The sequence below is a fragment of the Thermobia domestica genome, chromosome 13, assembly GCF_964235325.1.
Source record: "Thermobia domestica chromosome 13, izTheDome1.hap1.1, whole genome shotgun sequence".
Taxonomy (NCBI): Eukaryota; Metazoa; Arthropoda; class Insecta; order Zygentoma; family Lepismatidae; genus Thermobia; species Thermobia domestica.
The window spans coordinates 30,452,808-30,473,607 of record NC_137466.1 but is presented as its reverse complement, the minus strand read 5'-3'; the positions used below and the strand labels follow the sequence as shown (position 1 = coordinate 30,473,607).

The 20,800-nt window shown below is 35.5% G+C and overlaps 1 protein-coding gene across 1 annotated transcript in view; it reads left to right on the top strand.

Moving 5' to 3' along the window:
* The first annotated feature begins 5,052 nt into the window (after positions 1–5,052).
* Positions 5,053–20,800, top strand: part of LOC145669149 (putative ammonium transporter 2) — a 256,714-nt gene continuing 240,966 nt past the window's right edge. The window contains exon 1 of the mRNA XM_081737491.1: positions 5,053–5,180. The gene's annotated coding sequence lies outside the window, so the exon portion shown is untranslated. The remainder of the gene's footprint in view (positions 5,181–20,800) is intronic.

The following is a 20,800-nucleotide window of genomic DNA, read 5'->3' as shown; positions in this document are numbered from 1 at the left end:
TGGACTATCATGTTCAGAGCGTTGAAGAATCTGAAAGTGGATTAAGAGACAGAAGAATAATATACCAACTTTATGGCAACCAGGCAGCTGTTACAGGAAGAGATCAAAAGGAAGCAAGGATAAGTAAAAAAGTGAGGCAAGGATGTGGACTTTCACCTCTCCTGTTCAACGTCTATATAGAAGAAGCTGTGAAAGAATTCTTGATAAAAACGACAAAGGCGTAAAAGTAAATGGTCATTTTCAGCACAATAAGGTTTGCTGATGACATAGCATTGATAGCGGAGAAGGAAGAGGACTTGCAGAAGCACTTTCAAACCTGAACAACCAACTGAAAAAAAAAAAAAAAACATGTAAAATGAAGATAAATAAGAAAACCAAAGTGATAAATTGCACAAGAGCAGGACAGGAAGGGGCAAATGTATGGTTAGATGGAGAAAAAGTCGAAGACGTTAAGACGTTCCCCTATTTAGGAAGTCTAATATCCTTGGACGGAAGAAGTGAAAAAGACCTAAGTTCCAGAATAGCGCAGGCTAAACAAGCATTCAATAGGGAAAGAGGACTACTAACATCAAAAAATGTGTCGCTAAACGTTCGTAAACGATTTATTAAGACATGGTATGGAGCGTAGCGCTTTACGGATCAGAGACATGGACATTGAGAAAAGCTGAAACATCCAAGCTAGAAGCATTTGAAATGTGGTGTTGGCGAAGAATCCTGCGCATATCATGGACCGAAAGGAAAAGGAATGAAGACGTACTAAAGGAAGCTAATGAAGGACGACAGATCATGAACATAATAGGAAAAAGAAGAAACAGCATGCTTGGCCACCTTATTCGGCACTCCGATTGGATCATCGTGCTGATAGAGAGAACGACAGAAGGAAAACCAGGAAGAGGAAGACCAAGGGTAGAATATCTGGACACAGGAGGAAAAGGCCTTACCAAAGTATAAAACAGTTGTCCCAAGCGAAAGAAAAATTTTAAAATTTCCATGTTGCGCACCAACCTATGGTTGAGGTGAAGAAGAAGACACTATAATGTACACTTTCCTTGTAGCATTTGTATATAGTACACATAAAATGACCAATTTCAGAACACTGTACTTGATTTTCGAGTATGAAAAAGTGTACTATAGAAAGGCCTCTTTTGTGATTACGCACCTTAACAAATCACTTTTGGTGGAATTCACAGAAACAATTTCTTTTTTGGTTTAGATTCAAATGTACTTGGCATTTTTGACAAAGAAAATTAGACCTGAATTTTCCGTATGTCTGATATTTGCAATGGGTTGGTTCATCCCGACCATCATGAGTAGGAAGACGGTCTACTTTGTCCACTTTTACATTTCGTCACTAACACACACACGCCATTTTCAGTTTTGAACTAATTTGTGTTTATGTTTGCTATGTTATCCTTGTTTTCACTTGAGCTTTCAATATCTGATATGCTTCCACTTTCAAGGAAAGAAAGAATATTCATTGTATAGTCATTTTTACCTGCAGGGTAGCCTGCCTCAGTGGTAGACCCCTGGTTCGTGGTGTTCTTGGTTCGGTACCTGCTCAAGCCAAGTTAACTTTGTGGTGAACAAACAGCGTGTGCGTGGCTTTTTTCACGGAATTCTCCCGTTTTCTTCATTTCACTATTTCTTCAATTTCTCATCATCATCGTCGCCTTTAGCCTAGCCAGCATAATCGTGGGATGTAAAACAAAGATTTCATTTTTACCTGCCTTGCAACCAGAATCCAACAAAAAATACACTGCACGGAGTAGAACTTCTCCACGGGACTAAGATAAAATGTACAGTATACTTTACATAGTTTTTCTCAAATACATTTTAACGCAAATAAAAACGATATGAGTGTTGTTCGACATATAACATTCAAAATTAGTCTTTTGCAATACACAAACAAGTAGGTGTTTTTTGATCACCCCTGTTTACTTAATAAAAACATAGTTTTAAAACACGAGGAAAGCACAATTTTCACCAAGCCCAGACAGTGCAAAGCAAACAGACAATGTTTGACCAACACGTAGCAACACTGTGTACGCACAATCTTCAATGAAGACTGAACACTCCACTTCAATGAGCACATATTAATTTGAGTGACTGTCGGGCGGTTTTCATTGTTAAAACAAAGAATTGAAAAATATGTACACTATACTGTACATTTTCCTTCAATGAGTCTAAAAGGAAAACATGAATTTGGCAGGGAGGAGGCTAAAGAAAGAAGCTAACAAAGATTCTTATTATATTGTTTCAGTTATCATTATTATAAAACCCTACCCTACTAGTCTAAGATTTACAAAGAAAGAAAGAAAGAGAAGAATATAAGAATAGTTTTGATCTACTGTCAAAATGGAATTCTAGTATGTAGTTCTTCACGTTGTTTATTCACCTACGAGGATTTCGTTCTATGAGCTTCTTCTTCTTCTTCTTCTTCTTTTTTAACCATACATTCGGATTTTCTAGCCATAGTGCGCCGCTACTGGCCTCAAAAGAGGTTTTCTGGGCTTGTGTATAGCCCGCTCCCCCCAGTTCTTTGTCACTGGAACTGGAGAAGTCACTACTACTACTACTGCCACTACTACTACTACTTTACTACTACTTCTACTACTACTACTACTACTACTACTACTACTATTACTACTACTACTACTTATTTCGAGAACAGAACCCAACCAACCCCTGCGGGGCTTCTAACCCGTTCCTACTACTAGTACTACTACTACTATTACTACTAACTACTACTACTACTACTACTACTACTACTACTACTATCGCTGCTACTACTACTACTACTACTTATACTAAAGCTTCGTTACCACATGATTTACATCTTAAATCTTTATAACATGCGATTCCGATTCATTATGAACTAATATGAATCGTTAGAATCACTATGATTCGTTAAAAATCACTGGGGGGGAGCGGGCTATACTCAATCCGTTTTCTGTTTGTCCCTATATTTGCGTACGGAATGTGGATCACAGAAGATGTTTGGCAAACATTCTAGACACTAGGTTTAAACCAATACACTCAACATTTTACTCTCTTCCCTTTCTCGCTTCCGTCCCTTATCCAACCCGTTTAATGGAAATTTGGGGATTTTGTTTCACTACGATAATCTCTATGGTTCACTTAATCGAACTTAGATTTGTTTTCTACTTATAATTTCATTACTTTTAAATACTTTTGGGAACATTTTCGTACAAAGAATGCTTTGTATCATCTTCACTTACTAGTCACTCAATTTTAGTCAAAGGCGGAATAGAAATTGTAATACAATGCGAAAAATTGTGAACTAAGAGATATGCGCAAGAATTAATTAGCATAGGTGTACATATCTTCCAATGAACGAACAGATCCATATAAATATAAAGGCTATCCTATAAATATATTCAAATATAAGTGATACCAACCATAAGAACATACATAAAACTTAATTTGAATACATCTGAGAAAATGACTACAGATACAGTACATACAGACTCTACAGACTACATATTGTCAGCCTACTATTTTTCCACAGCATTCTTGATCACACCTATTACAACTTGTAACAGAAATGATAAGTGATGAAGTGTTACGTGCTAACTTTATATGATATTCATTATAAGCTACTAGCAGCGTTCACCCCGCTTCGCTGCGGTCACCCCGGAACGCAATAAACTTTGTTACTTAGATAATTTTTACTTTTTCGCTTTCAAGTGATATGATAAAAACCATAGTAGATTGCAGTAAATGTTAACATTATATCGCCTGTCATTTATGTTAACCCGCCGAGTTACACGGTCATGCGGGTTGCATATAAATACGTTTATTTTTACCTATGATGAACTAACAAAGGATTTGTACGTTATGGACACTTGAATGGTCAATTATCTCAAGACACTGGTAATTAAAAATTAAAGTGATATGATAAAAACCATCTAGGGTCCAAATCCTAATAACCCCCCAAAAATAAAAGAAATTGGTTCAGCCGTATTAGCGTGATGAGGTAACAAAGGATTTGTGCGTTCTCTTTTATATATATAGATTCATAACGATACACGTTAACCATAATTTTCACTTGTCAGGGGAACTCGAATACACGATGGATTGCGCCTAGTAATTTACAGCCGAACGTCTCAGACTTCATTTTATCCCCTTTTTTTTAAAGTTATTTTTATTTATCGAATTATCTCAGTAAGTTTGCTTCCTACTTGTGTCCTCAATAGTCCTGAATTTAATCATTTTTCAATGTCGACTGACACACTAACAGGGGAATGTCGAAGAACGTATTGGAACTATGATTCTCACTGGGCCCTCTAAGTCACGATTCATTGGGCCTCGGAATCTGCAAACGAGTATCCCAGACATTTTATTTTATTTTTCTTTTACTTATTTATGATTCTGAGGGATATATATATATATATATATATATATATATATATATATATATATATATATATATATATATATATATATATATATATGTGTGTGTGTGTGTGTGTGTGTGTGTGTGTTTATATATACATTTATAGCACCCTTGATGTTAGAAATTCCAGATATTTCCACTCAGTTTTGAAAACTAAATAATCTCCTGGCCACATCTGAAACGATAGGATAACAGCGTGTACTTATAGAATAATTATAGAATAATAATAATAATGAAAAGAATGCTGTTTAAATTATTTTCGCGGTACACAGTCTCCCATTGGTAATCAAAAAGCAATTGGATGACATTGAAGAATCAACAGGTTATAAACTTGGGCGAAATTTCGTTTCTCTTTTTTTTTCTTTCTTTCTTTTTTGGGTATTACATGCGTGCACAGGCAGAAGCACAATTTAGTGTTATTTCTTATTATCTGATGACGCTTCAACCTTCCAACTTCTAATAAACTAACGCCTACATAGAAGAGACACCTCCTTCCCCTCTGACGCATCGATCACAGAGAGTTAAGGTGCAGAATCGCGCACTGAAGAAGAGCGACTAACATAACGGGATGAGTTAGCAGCGACGCCACTTAGTTATTGTGTGTGAGTTAGTAGGCAACACAATCTGTGGAGGCGGCAGTGGCGAAGAAGCCATGGTTGCGATTGGTGTTCCGCGCAAGGCGTTCCCTTCTTTCCCTCAGCGATTGCTGGATTCTCTTTTGACAGCCATCGATGTTCTCACACAAACTTCGTAGTTCATCCAGGTATTTTGTTTTCAAAAATTCTTATGAATAGAACATGTTTGTATTACAGTCTTGAGAGACTTGACGATGATTGATGTGAATATCACATAGGACAGAATCACATAAGCTGAAATATTACAAGTTCAGATTTTTTTTTTTTTTTTTGTTTTTTACGAAATGAAATAAATTTTTGTTTATTATTGTTTTAACGTCTTATGGTTACTGTAAACTCTTTAGACTACAGTACACGGATGATTATTGAAACTGAATGATTAAAAAATTAACTTTTTGTGGTGTCCCCGGGAATCGAACCTGAAACTACATTCACACGCACGCTGTAGCCATTACATCAAAGGGGGGAGCTAAACTTGTGTACGAGAAAAGGAAAACATAAAATTTCAGTTCACATTTTATGAATTAGATTATTATTATTATTATTATTATTATTATTATTATTATTATTATTATTATTATTATTATTATTATTATTATTATTGAAATTTTTCTTCTCCATTTAAAAGTGAAAAGGAAAACAATATTCATATTTTTAATGTAAATACGCAATTTTTAGAAAATGAAGAGCACGCCGACTTGTTTCATACTCTGTTAAAAATAGCTTGCAATTTTTTACTCTGCATATTCAAGAACAATATTTACTCAGAAGAATTGAACACGAAAACATACGTTTCATTAACCTAATGTTCTGGGGATAAACAATGACAGTCTCCGCGAAAATGAAGTTACTCACTAGTCATATCATTTTAATTATTTTTTCGTATGTTTTGAGATTCTGAGAAAATGAATCGAAATTTCTAGTTTTCGTCTCACTGTAATGCTCTTCAGTCTAAAGCAGACAAATGATTCATAAGAAGCGAATGATTGAGAAAGAAATAGTGAAATATGAATGTGGGTGCAAACGTGAGAATCCCGAGAAAACCCACAAACTCACCTGGCCCTGGATCGAACTCGGAACAACTAGCATCAAAAAATGTCAGTCTACTACTGTGCCTCTAGGGATGCGCACGAGACAAGATTTGAGGCTGTCTCGTCTCGAAAATGTACTGTAAAAATGATGTCTCGACTCGAAAAACATATTTTTCTATGGGAAGTGCTGTGTCTCGACTCCAGTTTTCTCAGGAAAATTCTGTCTCGACTCGACTCGTGCGCATCCCTATGTGCCACAGTGCCCCTACTCTATCTATAAATCTTACTATTATTGATATTCCGTGTTTATAAAAACAAATATTTTTTTCAAATAAATAAGAAAAGTGGAGTTGTTTACAATCAGCATGCAAAATTAGTTTCACGAGCTACCCTCTTAATCAAACTTAGTATCTACTATTGCAGTGCATGGTGGTTCAGTGGCTGAGCGCTCACCTCTGCTGCGAGTGGTCTCTTGTTGGATTCCATGCCATCAGAGCCAAAGCTATACGGGGTCGTTGCCCTGGACGCTGATAGCAAGCGGTCGCCGAACGAGCAAGCAGGAAATGTTCGAAAAGAGTAAACGTTCGGCGCCCTATTAAATCAGTATTGTTGTCGGTTTGCAAAGAAATAGATTTGGTATAAATATTTTTGCTCGCTCCGTTCGCAACCTGAACGTTTCAATAAGAATCACAATAAGTTTTTACTTATTACTTTAAAAAAGTTATTATATATAATTTCTTAATAACGATGTGATATATAAGGTGCCGAGTAATGACATAGTGTACGCAGGAGCGCTTTTAAAATACAGAACCTCGTTGGTGACGTCCCCATTAAATCACAATAATTACAGGTATTCTGCCATCATTGGCAGGTCACTTACGGCAACTAAAAATCTTTCATGCTCCACGGTCTTCCGCTAATCTCTTCGTCTTCACGTACGAATTTTCTGTTTTGATGTTTATTAATTGTAGTCTCCTTCGCCCCCTCCCTCTGTTTTCTGTCACCATATCCTCTAGCGCGTCCCTCATGATATAGTTTCTTCATAGCTAATGTCCCAACCCCTTTCTCTTCCTCTTCTTAATCTAATATAAATAAAATAAAGAGTTTGTCTCGCATCTCTGTGTGTCTGCCTGTGTGCGGTCTGGGGATCAGTGTGCGGCCAGTGGACCGAGAGTTACCAAATTTGGGTCACTGGTACCTTGATCCAAGCCCCAGATCAAGACGAAGCGATTTTTTTCAAATTTCGAACCCAGGGGGGGTCTCAGGGATAGCGTTTACCGGGACATGTAAAAGTAGTAGAAAATGACCGATATTAGTGTGGAATTCATAGTTTACGTGGTCGTTGAGATCAATGATGAAACTCCGATCGCATTAACTTCCAAATTTACCTCATTCGGCTGCGAGCTGGGGGTCACCAGGGAGGGGGGATACCGAGACATGTAAACATAATCCAAAATGACCGATATTAGAGTCAAATCCATAGTTTTCGCGGTCGCAGTGATCAATGGTGATACATCCATTAGGAATGAATTTCAAATTCAGCTACCATTGTATGCAGGATGGGATCACCTTCGGGGAAGGGGTTACCGAGACATGTAAAAATAATCCAAAATGACAGATATTAATGTGAAATCCATAGTTTTCGCTGAAATCAATGATCATACTCCCACATGCGTTGACTTCCAAATACAGTCCCCATGCGAAGAATGGGTATTTCAGCTACTAATATCTAAAATTATTATTTCCCCCCCCCCACCATTTCTAACACCCTCTTATTCGTTTTCTGCTTGACCCAGCTAATTCTCTCCATTCTTTTCCACCCACATTTCGAAAGCCTCTAGTCGTTTTCCTCATTTTTACGTAATGTCTATGTTTCTGACCCATACAATATAATACTCCACGCGAAACATTTTATGAGTCTTTTTTTTTTTCTCAACTCTCTATTCAATGTTCCACAACATAGCATTTTGTGCCCCCTAAAGGGTTCTTTCGCCACGCCTATCCTTGCTTTTATTTCACAATCACATTTCATATCATCAGTAATAATAGAACAGGAATCGAAAACTAGTCACCTATTCGTTTTTTTACCCTCCTACTTCTATATTTGGCATTCATCCTTTTGTTCATGCTTTTGTCTTTCTCACATTTATTTTCATCCCATATTTTTCACAGGCCTTCATCAAGATTTCTAACATCTTGTTGATTTTCTCTTCAGATTCTGACTCATTCTTACTTTCTACTGCCATCGTGATATCTCCATGTTTCCTCCGAAGTTCCATAGATTTCATAATCTTTTACATTTCCTCATATTTCCGAACTTTTCCTAATTCTTCTAATCCTCAGATTTTCTTTTGTTAAACTCTTCCCTTTCTCTGTTTCCCTTTGCAACTCGTTGTTTAACTTCCTGTACATCTTTTTACCCTCTTCCGTATCGATTTGTTTCCACGACTTCCTTTCCTTCAACTTTTGCAACTTCTGTTCTGTAACGTATGGTTTTAAACACATATTATACAGAAGTATTTATTATTATTATTTGCAGTTGAATCATGGACTTTGACATTGTACAAATTAGGATCGCAGTTTGTAGGAAAAGTTCCAATAAACTTTTCATAGAGAAAGATAAACATAATTTAGGAAGCCCATTTGTTTGACTTTTTGTGTGTGTAAATAAAAGATTTCCACACTGAGCTTTCTCGTTCTAATTTCGTAAACTAAATCTTGTTATATTGCAATTGTTAGTGAAACATTTATTTACGAAACACGAACAAAATTATGTTTTTGATAAACTTTGTTCGAAGAAAACTCACCCACAATAGTAAACCATTGTTTGTGGACATTTTAATGACAAATGACTATCATGTATTAGGGTTATTATAAAAGATTTGTTTATGAGATATCAACAACCTCGCATCAGTCATATTTAAGGAAATAGATAATAATAATAATAATATTAATAATAATAATAATAATAATAAAAATAATAATAATAATACGATCTTCGTAAATATTTTCGTGATAAGTGTTTTCCGTAACATTATAGAGTTATGAACAAAATGGTCTTAAGTGTTTTTTTAAAGAAAAACTCGCTTCCGAGAAAAAACTACTCCTTTAAATTTTTCATGGCAAATGAGATCCCATACTGTTAGATTATTAATAAAACAAATATGAAATACGAACAAAATTGCCTGAACTGTTTTTTGAGAAAATCTTCTTCCGGGAAAGCTCACTTCCAAGAATAAATACTCGTTGTAGATTTTTTCGAGACAAAGAGTTATGCTATATTATCATGTTATTAATAAAATATTTATTTACAACAGATGAACAAAATGGGATATGTAGTTTTCAAGAAAAGGGTTCGGAAAACTCACTTCAAGAAATAACTGACCCATCCGGATATTTTCTAGAGATATTAAGTATGAAATACTATAGGGTAGTTAGTAGAATATTGGTTCATGAAAAGGAAATTGTTAGAACCATTTTTGAAATATCGAAAATTTTAATTTTTATCCCTCAGGAAACTATCCTTACTTTTGGGAGTAGGAAGAAAGTTCAAAAAACACCCCTAGGGGAAACTTATAAGAACTCTAGGTCTTAAATTTGCTTTCATTACGTTGAAAGGTATGGCTTTTGAGCAAGTGAACATCTTTACATCGTGGCAAACGGATAGATATCCATTAATTCGTTTTCTGGCATAATATAGGAGCCATAAAATGTATACACCGCTGAAATCTGGAATCCGATTTTCTTCATAATCAACATATTTTCTTCTTCACTCCTTTCGTCGCTGGAAAGTAATACAAAAGGCACGATCCACCGCATTAAACTTTCTCTCTCCAATTCCTTAAACTAAATCATTTTGTGCTGGAGTTGTTAATGAAATATTTTCTTGTGATATTTGAAGAAAATTATAAGGCGTTTTAGGAAAACCTCACTCAAAGAAAATTCATCCCCGAAATCAAATCACTCCTTGTAGACTTTATCATAGCAAATGACTTATGCCATATGTCAGGGTTATTAGTGATTTTTTGTATATAAAATAACAACAAAATCACATGAGTGCACTGAGAAAAAAATGTAGGTGGCGTACTTAAAAAGATAGCTTACATGCGTAATTCCTGTAGTTTTTGGACTTAACGTACAGCAGACGTATAACTGAAAACGCGTGTTTTATAATAATTTCTGTATAAGTGTTCCGTCTAACGTGCTTTCCGCATGAAACAATGTAGGCGGTCAGGATCTCACATACAAATGGACGTACCGGTATATAACATATAGCTGAGGTAACATAAGTATATGCATGTGATATACGGAAAACTGTTAGATGTCAGACATCCTGCAACGGCATGATGTAACATCTAAGGGCAGTGCATATGTAGCTATGGATACGTATTCTCCAGACTGGTTTTTGTAGTAAGCAAGAGGATACCGTATATTTGTACAATATACCGCCGTCCGGAGAACGGATTTTTCTCTGTGTGGTATTTTACAAAATTGTGAAAAAGAACCTGAAGAGTAAACTATTTCTTGTAGATATTCTCATGAAACTGATTTATGCAATATTATATGAATAATAATGAAATATTCATTTATGAACTATGAACAAAATTGCGTGACTCGTTTTTTGAGAAAATTGTCCCTAAATCTCACCCCAAGAGTAAACTATCCCTTGTAATGTTTTCAGGATAAATTAGTTATGCCATATTATCAGGTTATTAATAAATTTATTTATGGAAAATGAACGAAATCGTCTGAGTCATTTTTGAGAAAATCATCTGAAAAAACTCACCCCCAAGAGTAAACTACCCTTTCCCGATTTTTGTTTTCAGAGAAATGACTTATACCACAGTACATATGGGGTTGTTATTGAATAATTGAATTATGAAACAGAAAAAAATCGATAGAGCCGTTATGAAAAAATGACATTTTTTATTTTCACTCTTTAGTAAATTAATTACTTTTAGCGGAGGAAGGCAATTCGAAAACAATCCCTGGAGAATCAGAAACAAGTTGAACGGTATGGCATCTAAGCAAGTGTACATCAAGACAAATGGACGAACAGACATACTGTATGTGGGAAACCACTTTTCCAGTATTATGGGCCATGAATAGTATAAATTCGCTGAAATCTCGAATTCGATTTTTTTCCACGATTACCATTCCTTAGTCTCTCCTTTCGACGCTTGAGAATAAAAGAAAATTGGTAATAATAAAGGATAATTGAAGAAGAAAAAATAAGATACTCTCAGACAGATATGCAATAATATATCAGACTAATAAAATAGCTGCTGTGTATATCCAGTTAGACAAATGAGAGTAACAAAGTTGATTAATCACTACCAATGGCGTAGGCAGGAGGACCTCCCACTTTAGTACAATTACACCGAAACGGATTCTGCTTTCGAATAGTATTGTGACTTCTTTATATAGACACGTTACAATTATCTTATATAGATGGTTTGTCAAGAATAGCAAACTTTACACAGATATGTTTTAAAAAAATCTTACTTCTCGTAAGGACTATTTTAAACTCTACACAAGATTTCAGCATATTATTTATATATGATATTTCTTAATAATCCTTTTCAACTCTTTTTCGCTTCCATAGGCATCAAAATTTACCTTCTGCGAATGCGAATGGGAAACATTAAAAGAGAAAGATGATGTTTAAATATTATTATTATTATTATTATTATTATTATTATTATTATTATTATTATTATTATTATTATTATTATTATTATTATTATTATTATTATTATTATTATTATTTTGCTCCAATTTAGCCGCATTCCTTGAGTGCGCAATCTCGGCCTGCATGGTCTCTGATTCTATTCTCTCCGGAAGAATTAACAATTTCTGGTATTGGCCCAGCATCGTGAGGCAATTGAGGAGTTAACAAATTGAGAAAAAAAAGAAATAATAGCACTTGGGAATCCATCCGCTAGCCACTCATCCCACAGTTGATCGTGAGCCTTTGCCTGGTCATAGTTTTTCATACCTGTAGAGTCAGGAAATTTAATTTATTATATCTTAGCAAATTTCGTCAATATTTCAATACTGTATAACTAAAAAAGACTGAAAAAAAGGGAACTCCTTTCTAATTTGTCTTACCTCCAATTCACCTCACCTCTGTCTACTGAAATAAAAAAAAAAAACTCTACGTCGTATCACAAGAACCAGTGAAGTACTCCGGCAGACCATGCAGCCCACATTTCAGCCGGTGGTGCGATATAATGCTAGGTATACGTGTATAGGTGTGTATGGGGATGTATGAGAGGTGGAAGCGTATTTCTTTGTTATGGCAATTATTAATGCTCTCCATGATATATTTCTGACTCTGCCACTGATCAGTATTGCACTAATTATTGTATTTGGAAAGTTCGTAACAATTATGATGTTGACGTGGTTTTGATTCTTTTTTATTATTGTGAAACTGCTAAATGTCAGGATTCATTTAGGTTAGTGAAGTGAAATTCAGCATTTAAACCTTAATTAAAAATAAGAGAATACAAGTTTCAACAATTCAGCTTCTAATGAGGAAAGAAAACAATTTCTGTAATACTCAAATCCCGATTTTTTTTTTCACAGAAAAATTTATATGAGTTTTTGCTTAAGTTAAAGGTAAGAAATGTGATGCATATACTCTTGAAATTAATGGAAAACGTATTTCAGCCTTTTCAAAACTTCGACTCCTTAAGGAGACAATTGCCAGTATTAAAAGTTTCCATTCTTTATCCTGAAAATGTAAGTCGTCCCCATAAGTTGGAGGCGCAAAATTCGATATATAAACAAATCGTTCCCTGAAAGCAGAAAGGTGCTAAGTGCCACTTTCCTTGATTTCCTACTGAATACCCATTTTATGTTTAATGTTGTTGCAGTGACAAGTGACAGGAGATAATATGAAAGGTTTGCAGTGAAAACTGAATTATAGAATAAAGAAAGAATCGGTATTAATTAGTGTTTCATTCGTTTTTATGCTTTCCGGAGCAGGGCCGGATCTAAGGGGGGGAATTCAGGGCATTTTCCCCGGGACGCAGCTGGATTAGAGTATGTAAGGGGCGCCATTTCGATGCTAGATTAATACTGACAAATTTGGTTCAGGTTGTATGGACGATGATGGGATTATTGGTGGAATGAAGAAAGTGGGAGAAAACGGGAAAACCTAGAGAAGATCGACACATGCGTCAAATAAGAGGAATACAGGCACGTTTCCAACATTTATTAATTTTTTCACTTGACTTAGTTCGATAAATTTACACTTTGCCAGACTAAAAATAAATCAATTTGTCTTATGAAAAGTGCTGAAAAGGTGTTTTTCCTTTCTTGGTTGGTATTACTTTCTTACGCGTAACCACTAGATTTTGTCAACTGCGATCGATTCTATTACTATTTAATGAAGATAATAAAGGTAGCTGAATGTGCTAAAAGTATTAAGTAATCCTAATCTTACGTGGATTCACTCACTCACTGACATAAAATAACGGGTACTTCCGGTTCAAGTGGAAAGTTGAAATTTGGCATGATTGTAGCGTTTCGGGGCTTACCCACAAGAAAACTGTTATTTAAATGGGTCTTTTTTTTAACTTTATAACGTCATGTTTTAAGTACTTAGAATTGGAATAAAAATTCTTTATGATTGAACGTTTTCGTTAGCTTTGCTTAAGCAAATCACCAAAAATAAAAATGTCCAACTTTAGGGCAGTTTTATGGGGAAACGAAAAATCTGTCCCATGTTACTTACATGAGACATCTTCTACACCCCAAAATATTCAGGCACTTCCGGCAGGATTAGGATGACGAAATTTGGCATGATTGTAGCCTTCCGGGACTAACACGTTTTCCTAGTTCTTTTTAGGGGGTCTAAAGGGGAAATGAAAAATCCCGATATTATTTAAATGAGAATTTTTTTCGGATACAACATCTTGTCTTTTAGGTAGTTGAAATAGGAAAATAAACTTGAAATTCGGTAGAATTGTAGGTTTTAGAGGTGTAAGGTAGTAGGCCGAGCTAAAACGGGCATAACGGAACTTGCCAGCTGTTACTCGTATATTCAACTGTAATGTCCTTATTTGTATAACCTTTTGTGTTTATATCAAAAGAGTTATTCTTTATAGACATGTCGTTCTTGATAACATGTGATACAAGGTCGTAGGCCGAGCAAACGAGGGGTCTGGGAGCGAGCCCCCAACTGGCCAAATTTAGAAAGTATAAGAACAAATGCACCAAAATCACTCTAAAATCAAAGGCTGATACATATGAGATACGAGGCGTAGACCGAGCAAACGTGGGGATCTGGGGGCGAGGTCTCCAGCTGGTCAAAGGATAGTTAAATATATAGTAAATGTTTTAAACGGTACTATTTCAGAATTAAGAAAGGAATATGAAAATAATTTTTAAAATCATTCGAAACATAGCATTTATCTCCAGGTGTTATCTGAAAACTGGAGACTACTGAGGTAAGTTTGCAATTACTTTGGGTAAAAGTGTTTATAGTTCTTTGTCAGTAATTTGAGAATATTGTAATTGATATCGAAGACGGGAAAGAAATTTGAAACAAAGTTACTCCACGGTCAGATTACAATTTTTCTATGTTTCATATGTTTCTATGTTTAACCGAAGTTGTTCGTTACAAAACTAAGGTATCTCTTCGAGTGGCGGATTCAAGGGGGCGATCGGGACAATCGTTCCCCCCCCCCCCAGTAGACGAAACTTTCTTCTTTTATATATAAATAAAACCCATCCCAGAGTTTGGAGCTCTTGAAAGTAATTCTAAGTAGCAGTATTACAACCCACTGACCCCCCCAGAAGTTCGTCCTGTATCCGCCCCTGATCTCTTGGATGTGAAGAGCACGCACTACCAATTTTTGTTTAGTTAACTTAGGACCTGAATTTTAGAACATGTCGTGAAGTTCTCAAGTGTGATTGTGAGTTGATAGTTTGAATATTTTGTTTTCTCGTGGCGAAGAAAGAAATGATTGAAGTCATAATCGCTGCATGACAATACGCTGCATGAACTGGGAATTTTTTTTCTTTTTTTTATCATTGTGCGTCAAGTCTTAATAGTTGACAGTGCATTTCATTGTGCTGTACTTGAATTTTATTTCAGGCTTCATTTAACTCATTCTGTTAATTAATTTCTTACTTGCCGTTTGAGATAGGCTAATTGATGTTAAAATTTACTCCTACCGATTAAAATTTAACTTACCTTGGTATTCGGAGGTTGTTCGAAGAATTTTTTTTTTTTTTTTTTTTTTTTTTGTACAAGGCGTTCGTGAGATTAGTGAATGATGATCTGGTGAGGGCGCGAGCAAATTTGGAAGTGTAACGTCACATAACCTCGAGCTCTCGGCTACTCAATTCCGAATGGCCATTATTCCCAAACATTTCGACGTACTGCACCAAAAAATGACTGCGTTAGTCCAATACTTTCTGGTGTCCCAGAATGACTACCACTTTTCAAACTGTTGCTTTTGATAATTCAACACAATGTAGGGTATCATACTAGCACTGTTATAGTATTTAGTCAACATTGATAACACGTCCATTGTGTTAAATCACCGAAATCAACATCGTTCACTGTGTTAAATCAACACCAAAAAATGGTAGTCATCCTTGGACCGGAAAGTATTGAGTTGACAACCATTTCTTGCAGTGTAGAACGATTTGAGAAAGTATTATTTTCTTCTTAAATTTATTTTTGTCCTTTACGTATTTCAGGTAAGGATGGGATAGGAAATGGAAACAGTTTCACAAGTTCTGGGTTTATTCGATTGCAGTATTTGCCTGTTGTGATCAAGAAAATCAGACAGAGCCGCAGTTAGGATGGCTGGCCTCGTATATTAAACCCGTGGCCTAACGTTTGCCACATTAGTTTTAGTTAAGAGGCAATAGTAATAATAGGATGATGACGTCAACAAATAATGAAAATTATAAATTCAATTATTTGTGAAGCAGATGGAGACAAAAAGTAATGCCGACAGCAATAAACATTGAGCAGTTGAACATTAGCCAAAAATAATTTATCTAATTTAGCACAAAATTTATTTGTATAAAGCAGTAGATATTTTTCCTTCAGTAAACAGTCCATTATTGAAACAGTGAGTTATGGTCACTTCTTTCCTACAATAATTAAGTAGACGACTAACAAGACCTGAATTTACACTATGATACCTCTTTCACTCTTTTATGCCATTCTGTTGTGATTATGATGATGCGCGTCTATGAGATATTAAATTTCAGACACAAATTTCAGTAAAAGTTATAAAAAGGGAAAAGATGACAAATGATTTCAATTTTTTAAAATATATATTTTAACCTAAGATTTGTTCCAGTCCCTAATATAAGGTATTTAGACTTGAGAGGAAGAGGCGCCAAAAACGTCTTTACCACGGGCGCACTATTTCGTGGATCCGGCCCTGCTCCTGAGAAAAATGCACTTTGTCGCTTAGCACCTTTCTGCTTTCTGGGGGCGAAATAATAAAAACTGTTTTGCAGCATTTTCGACAATTCCTCTTCTGAAAACGAAAAGAGAGTAATTTTTACAATATTCAAATTTTCTGTTTGATATTCATTAAACTTATTTTGTGTGTGTGTGTTTGTGTATGTATGTGTGTGTGAAGAGAAGATATTTCTATTTGTATCATAAGCATTCGTCATTTGCTCTAGTAAACATATTTAAATAAATACCTAACAGTCAGACTTTATTTGGAGGGAGCAGGAAAACGTTTGGGGGACGGAGCCCCCATTTCCCCCGTATATGTTGTTATTCCAAAGTCTAATATCGAGAGAGAGAGAGCTCACAAAACATTTTATTTTTCTGATTTTATGTTTAGTTGCTGATTAAATTAGGTGCCCTCATTTGCTCTGTTCACAAGATGGAGAAGTTTCAGCAATATGTTTGGTGTTGCACGAGCTTCTGCGTGGGTCTACGTCAATTTGAAATATGTTCGTTTCCAAAAATAACGTGTAATTGCTCACTTGAAAAATCATGCCTCAATTAAAAAGAATACCTTAAGTTTTAAAGAATAGCATGGAAAGGAGTCCTTGCGTTTGAAAGAGATTGGTAAACACTGAAACATTTATTAGCAATTTGGGATGACGGAAAAGAGATGTAGGCGAAGAAAGAAATTGTACTAAAAGTTTTATGTCATTTCTCCTGATTTTTCTCCAAGGATTGAGGGTTGGAGTTTTGTAAAAGATATAGCGTTCTTTGTGTCGTCACTGCATTAGTTTAAGGTCATTAGCTACTTAAATATAATTATCTTCTATGTAGGCTTACAGTCGAAGGTAAAATTATATGCTGAAAGTAGGTTATTTCATTTATATATTTACCCTATTGAAGTATTTGGCTTCTAATCCTCAGCAGTTTGGGAGCACTGTCTTGTAAGTATTAGGAGATTTTATTCTAATGTCTAAAATATTACTTTATCTTACGTGGTTGATAATAGGCCTTCAGCAGTATGTAGAGATGTCAAAAAAGGTGTAAAAACAATACAAACCACACGAAAAGGTTGAAACCAACCTGAAAGAAGCAACAGGTAAATTAAAAATATTTGGCACAAATATTATAATATTGTTGTCTGTTGTGCATTCTTTGTGTCTTGTGTGTATTATGTGTCTTTTACCGTCAATCAAGGCATTATAGTGAGATACCGTCAGCTACAGTAATATACTGTGTACCTGTTGCTACCTCAGCTCCAAAACACGTTCACATTCGGAGAAAACTAGTATAACAGAACAGCAAACTAAGTCGCGTTGGCAGGTGTTGAACTGGCGCACTTACCCTTGTTCGGACCACTGTACCTATCTCGTCCAATCAGCGTACGCCCCTGCTGAAACCAAATTGGAACCAGGCAAAGCAAATATGAGCACAATTCTATAAAGCTTATTTTGGGCAATTGGCAGATGTCGCGTACTAGTGGCCAAGATGAAATTATCATTGGGAGATTTTGTATCAAACATCACCATCTCACATATTCTTGTTATATGCGTGACCTCAACCGTCCGTATTGTAAAGACTACATTCTTCCGCTGAGTATTAGGCACAATATTGTAGAATCTCCGAATAATCGAAGCCCCAAGTTCATTTAGATATAATAATGAGAGTAATAGCCTTGTTTCAGGTTATTATGCTGTTTATGATGATTAATTTATTGATATTTTTCTTTTGTGGCACGATTGAAGTAGTTAACATTCTCTGACACTTTCTTTCCCTTAGCTTCAAGCATAAGCATACGAGTGCTTATACTTTTATTCCAGGAGTATATATATATATATATATATATATATATATATATATATATATATATATATATATATATATATATATATATATATATATATATATATATATATATATATATATGTATATATATGTATGTATGTGTGTGTGTGTGTGTGTGTGTTGTGTGTATGAAAGTGGTGCTTTATTTCTCGATAACTACTGGCCGGATCTGAATAACTTTGTTCGGGAAGTAGCGCATTGTCTGTGGAATGTTTGGTGGCCGAGCTCGGCCACGGATAGACTGCTATTTATCGGTAACTACTGCCTGAATCCTTACGAAATTTGGTAGTCCATCGTCAAAGGAATAAAGATCACTTGGTGGCCAGGCGAGAGGCAGAATCGTCTGTTTTTATTTGGTACTTAATTTGTCGGTAACTACTGGCCGGATTTGCACGAAATTTTGTGGAGAAGTAGTCCATTGTCTAAGAAATAAAGATCGTTATATTTGGTGGCCTAGTTCGGCTATGGGCAGGCTAGGCTTGTATGTGATACTTTATTTATCGATAACTACTGCTTGAATCACTACGAAACTTGGTGGGAAGAATGGACGCAGCTGAGTCGATTGAACCAGCTAAATGATACCATTGATTTGGTCTCTATCCAATTCCACATCTCTGGCTTGGCATACTTCTATGTAACTACGAGGAAGAGAGCGTAGGTAACTTAACATTAACTCTATATATCATTTTTATAGATGTACATTTGGGGTGCTGCACTCGAAGGTAGCTGTGGAAAATGTTGTTTAAAAGATAAACACAAAAGGAAATAAAATATTTACACGACATACGTGTATGTATAAGAAATGAAACTAAATTGTCACAGAAGGTACTGAAAATGTCCTACCTGAGCGTTCAAACACATCTAGATTAGTGATGGGCAGTGGGAATATTCCCGGTGGGAAGGAATTTAAAAATGGGAATATTCCCGGGTTTTTTCCCTGGCCTATAAATTCCCGGGAAGGAATTTATTTCCATTTCTTTACTTTATCTTCCAAATTATAAGAACCGTATGACTAATTGCATTATTTTAATATATTATGATTTACTTCTAGATTTTAAACAATTTGGAGGTTTAAAAATTTATTATTTTTTTTTTTTACTGTATTTGACATAACTAATAATATGAGATTTTAAGTACCATTTCCATTTGCACTAAAAGGTAGGGTAATTGTTTAGTATTGGGGGCCCAAAACTAGCAAAAAGTAGGATGATTTACAAAACAAATTAAATCTTTCAGTTTTACGCCCCATGGTTATGCCAGTTAGGCTAAAGGAGACGGAGATGATGAGAGATGAGTGAAATGGTGGAATGAAGAAAGTGGGAGGAAACGGGAGAACCCCGAGAAAACCCACGAGCACGGTGTTTGTCCACCACAAAGTTCACTTGGCGGGGGCTGGGATCGAATCCGGGACCCCAAGCACCAGAGGTGAACGCTCTATCACTGAGCCACCGCGCCCCCCGGAACAAATGAGTTGATAGTGGTGTTCAAGTAGTCAAGAAAGTATTGAACACAATTTTGTTTAGGGCAGTAGGGGATTTGTACAAACCGTAAAGGTAAGTGGAAGTGATTTATGTGAGAAAAGAAAGTGAATTGTTGGTAACGAAGACAGAAAACAACGTGCCCTGCGGGGCTCTACCCCGCCTTCACTCGCTAACTCTCGCTCGGCAATGCTGTCTGAATTTAATGTTGGTAACGTAATTTAACGTATGAAACCATAAAACAACCGCATCGAAATATAATATCTCAAAAAAGTAGGTGCAAAATCTGGACCCACCAAACTAAACAATAGCCAAAAGTAGCAAAGTACTAATTTACAAATGATGAAAAGAATCCATTTTGTAAAGTAATGTAGAATTATGTAGAAATAGAGATGAAGTACTATTAATAAACCCTGAACCACCGTTTGTAATAGACGTCGGTCTGTCTCCTGTCTCTGACTCGAATTTCTGAAGAGGTACTCGGACTTCTCTTACATGCGAATTAAAGCATGACATTTCGAGAAATGGGCAGGAAAAAAGGTCGTGTATGGGAATATTACATGCAAAATTATAAAGATAAGAAAGTATCTTGCAAGCGCAAATGTTGACAAAATGGTGGGACATGTGTCTTCTCGCAGTTACCCAACCTAATTTGTTTATAATACTTAAAACTTTAATATGTTTATATCAGTAGTAGAGTCAAGTTCAGATAATCCACTTACATGTAAATTTAAACTTTTTAACGGTTTAAAAGTATGTGGACTTACTATACCATTTTTGAAACATTTACTTTCGTAGAACATATTGTAAATAAATATAGATTTATGCGTACTCTCTAAATATAATAAAATATTAATAAAATAACATAACATCGTTCAGAATATACATTTTAAAGACTCCTCTTGGGACAAGAGTAATAATATACTGTGATATAAAAACGAATTTAACTTTGAAAT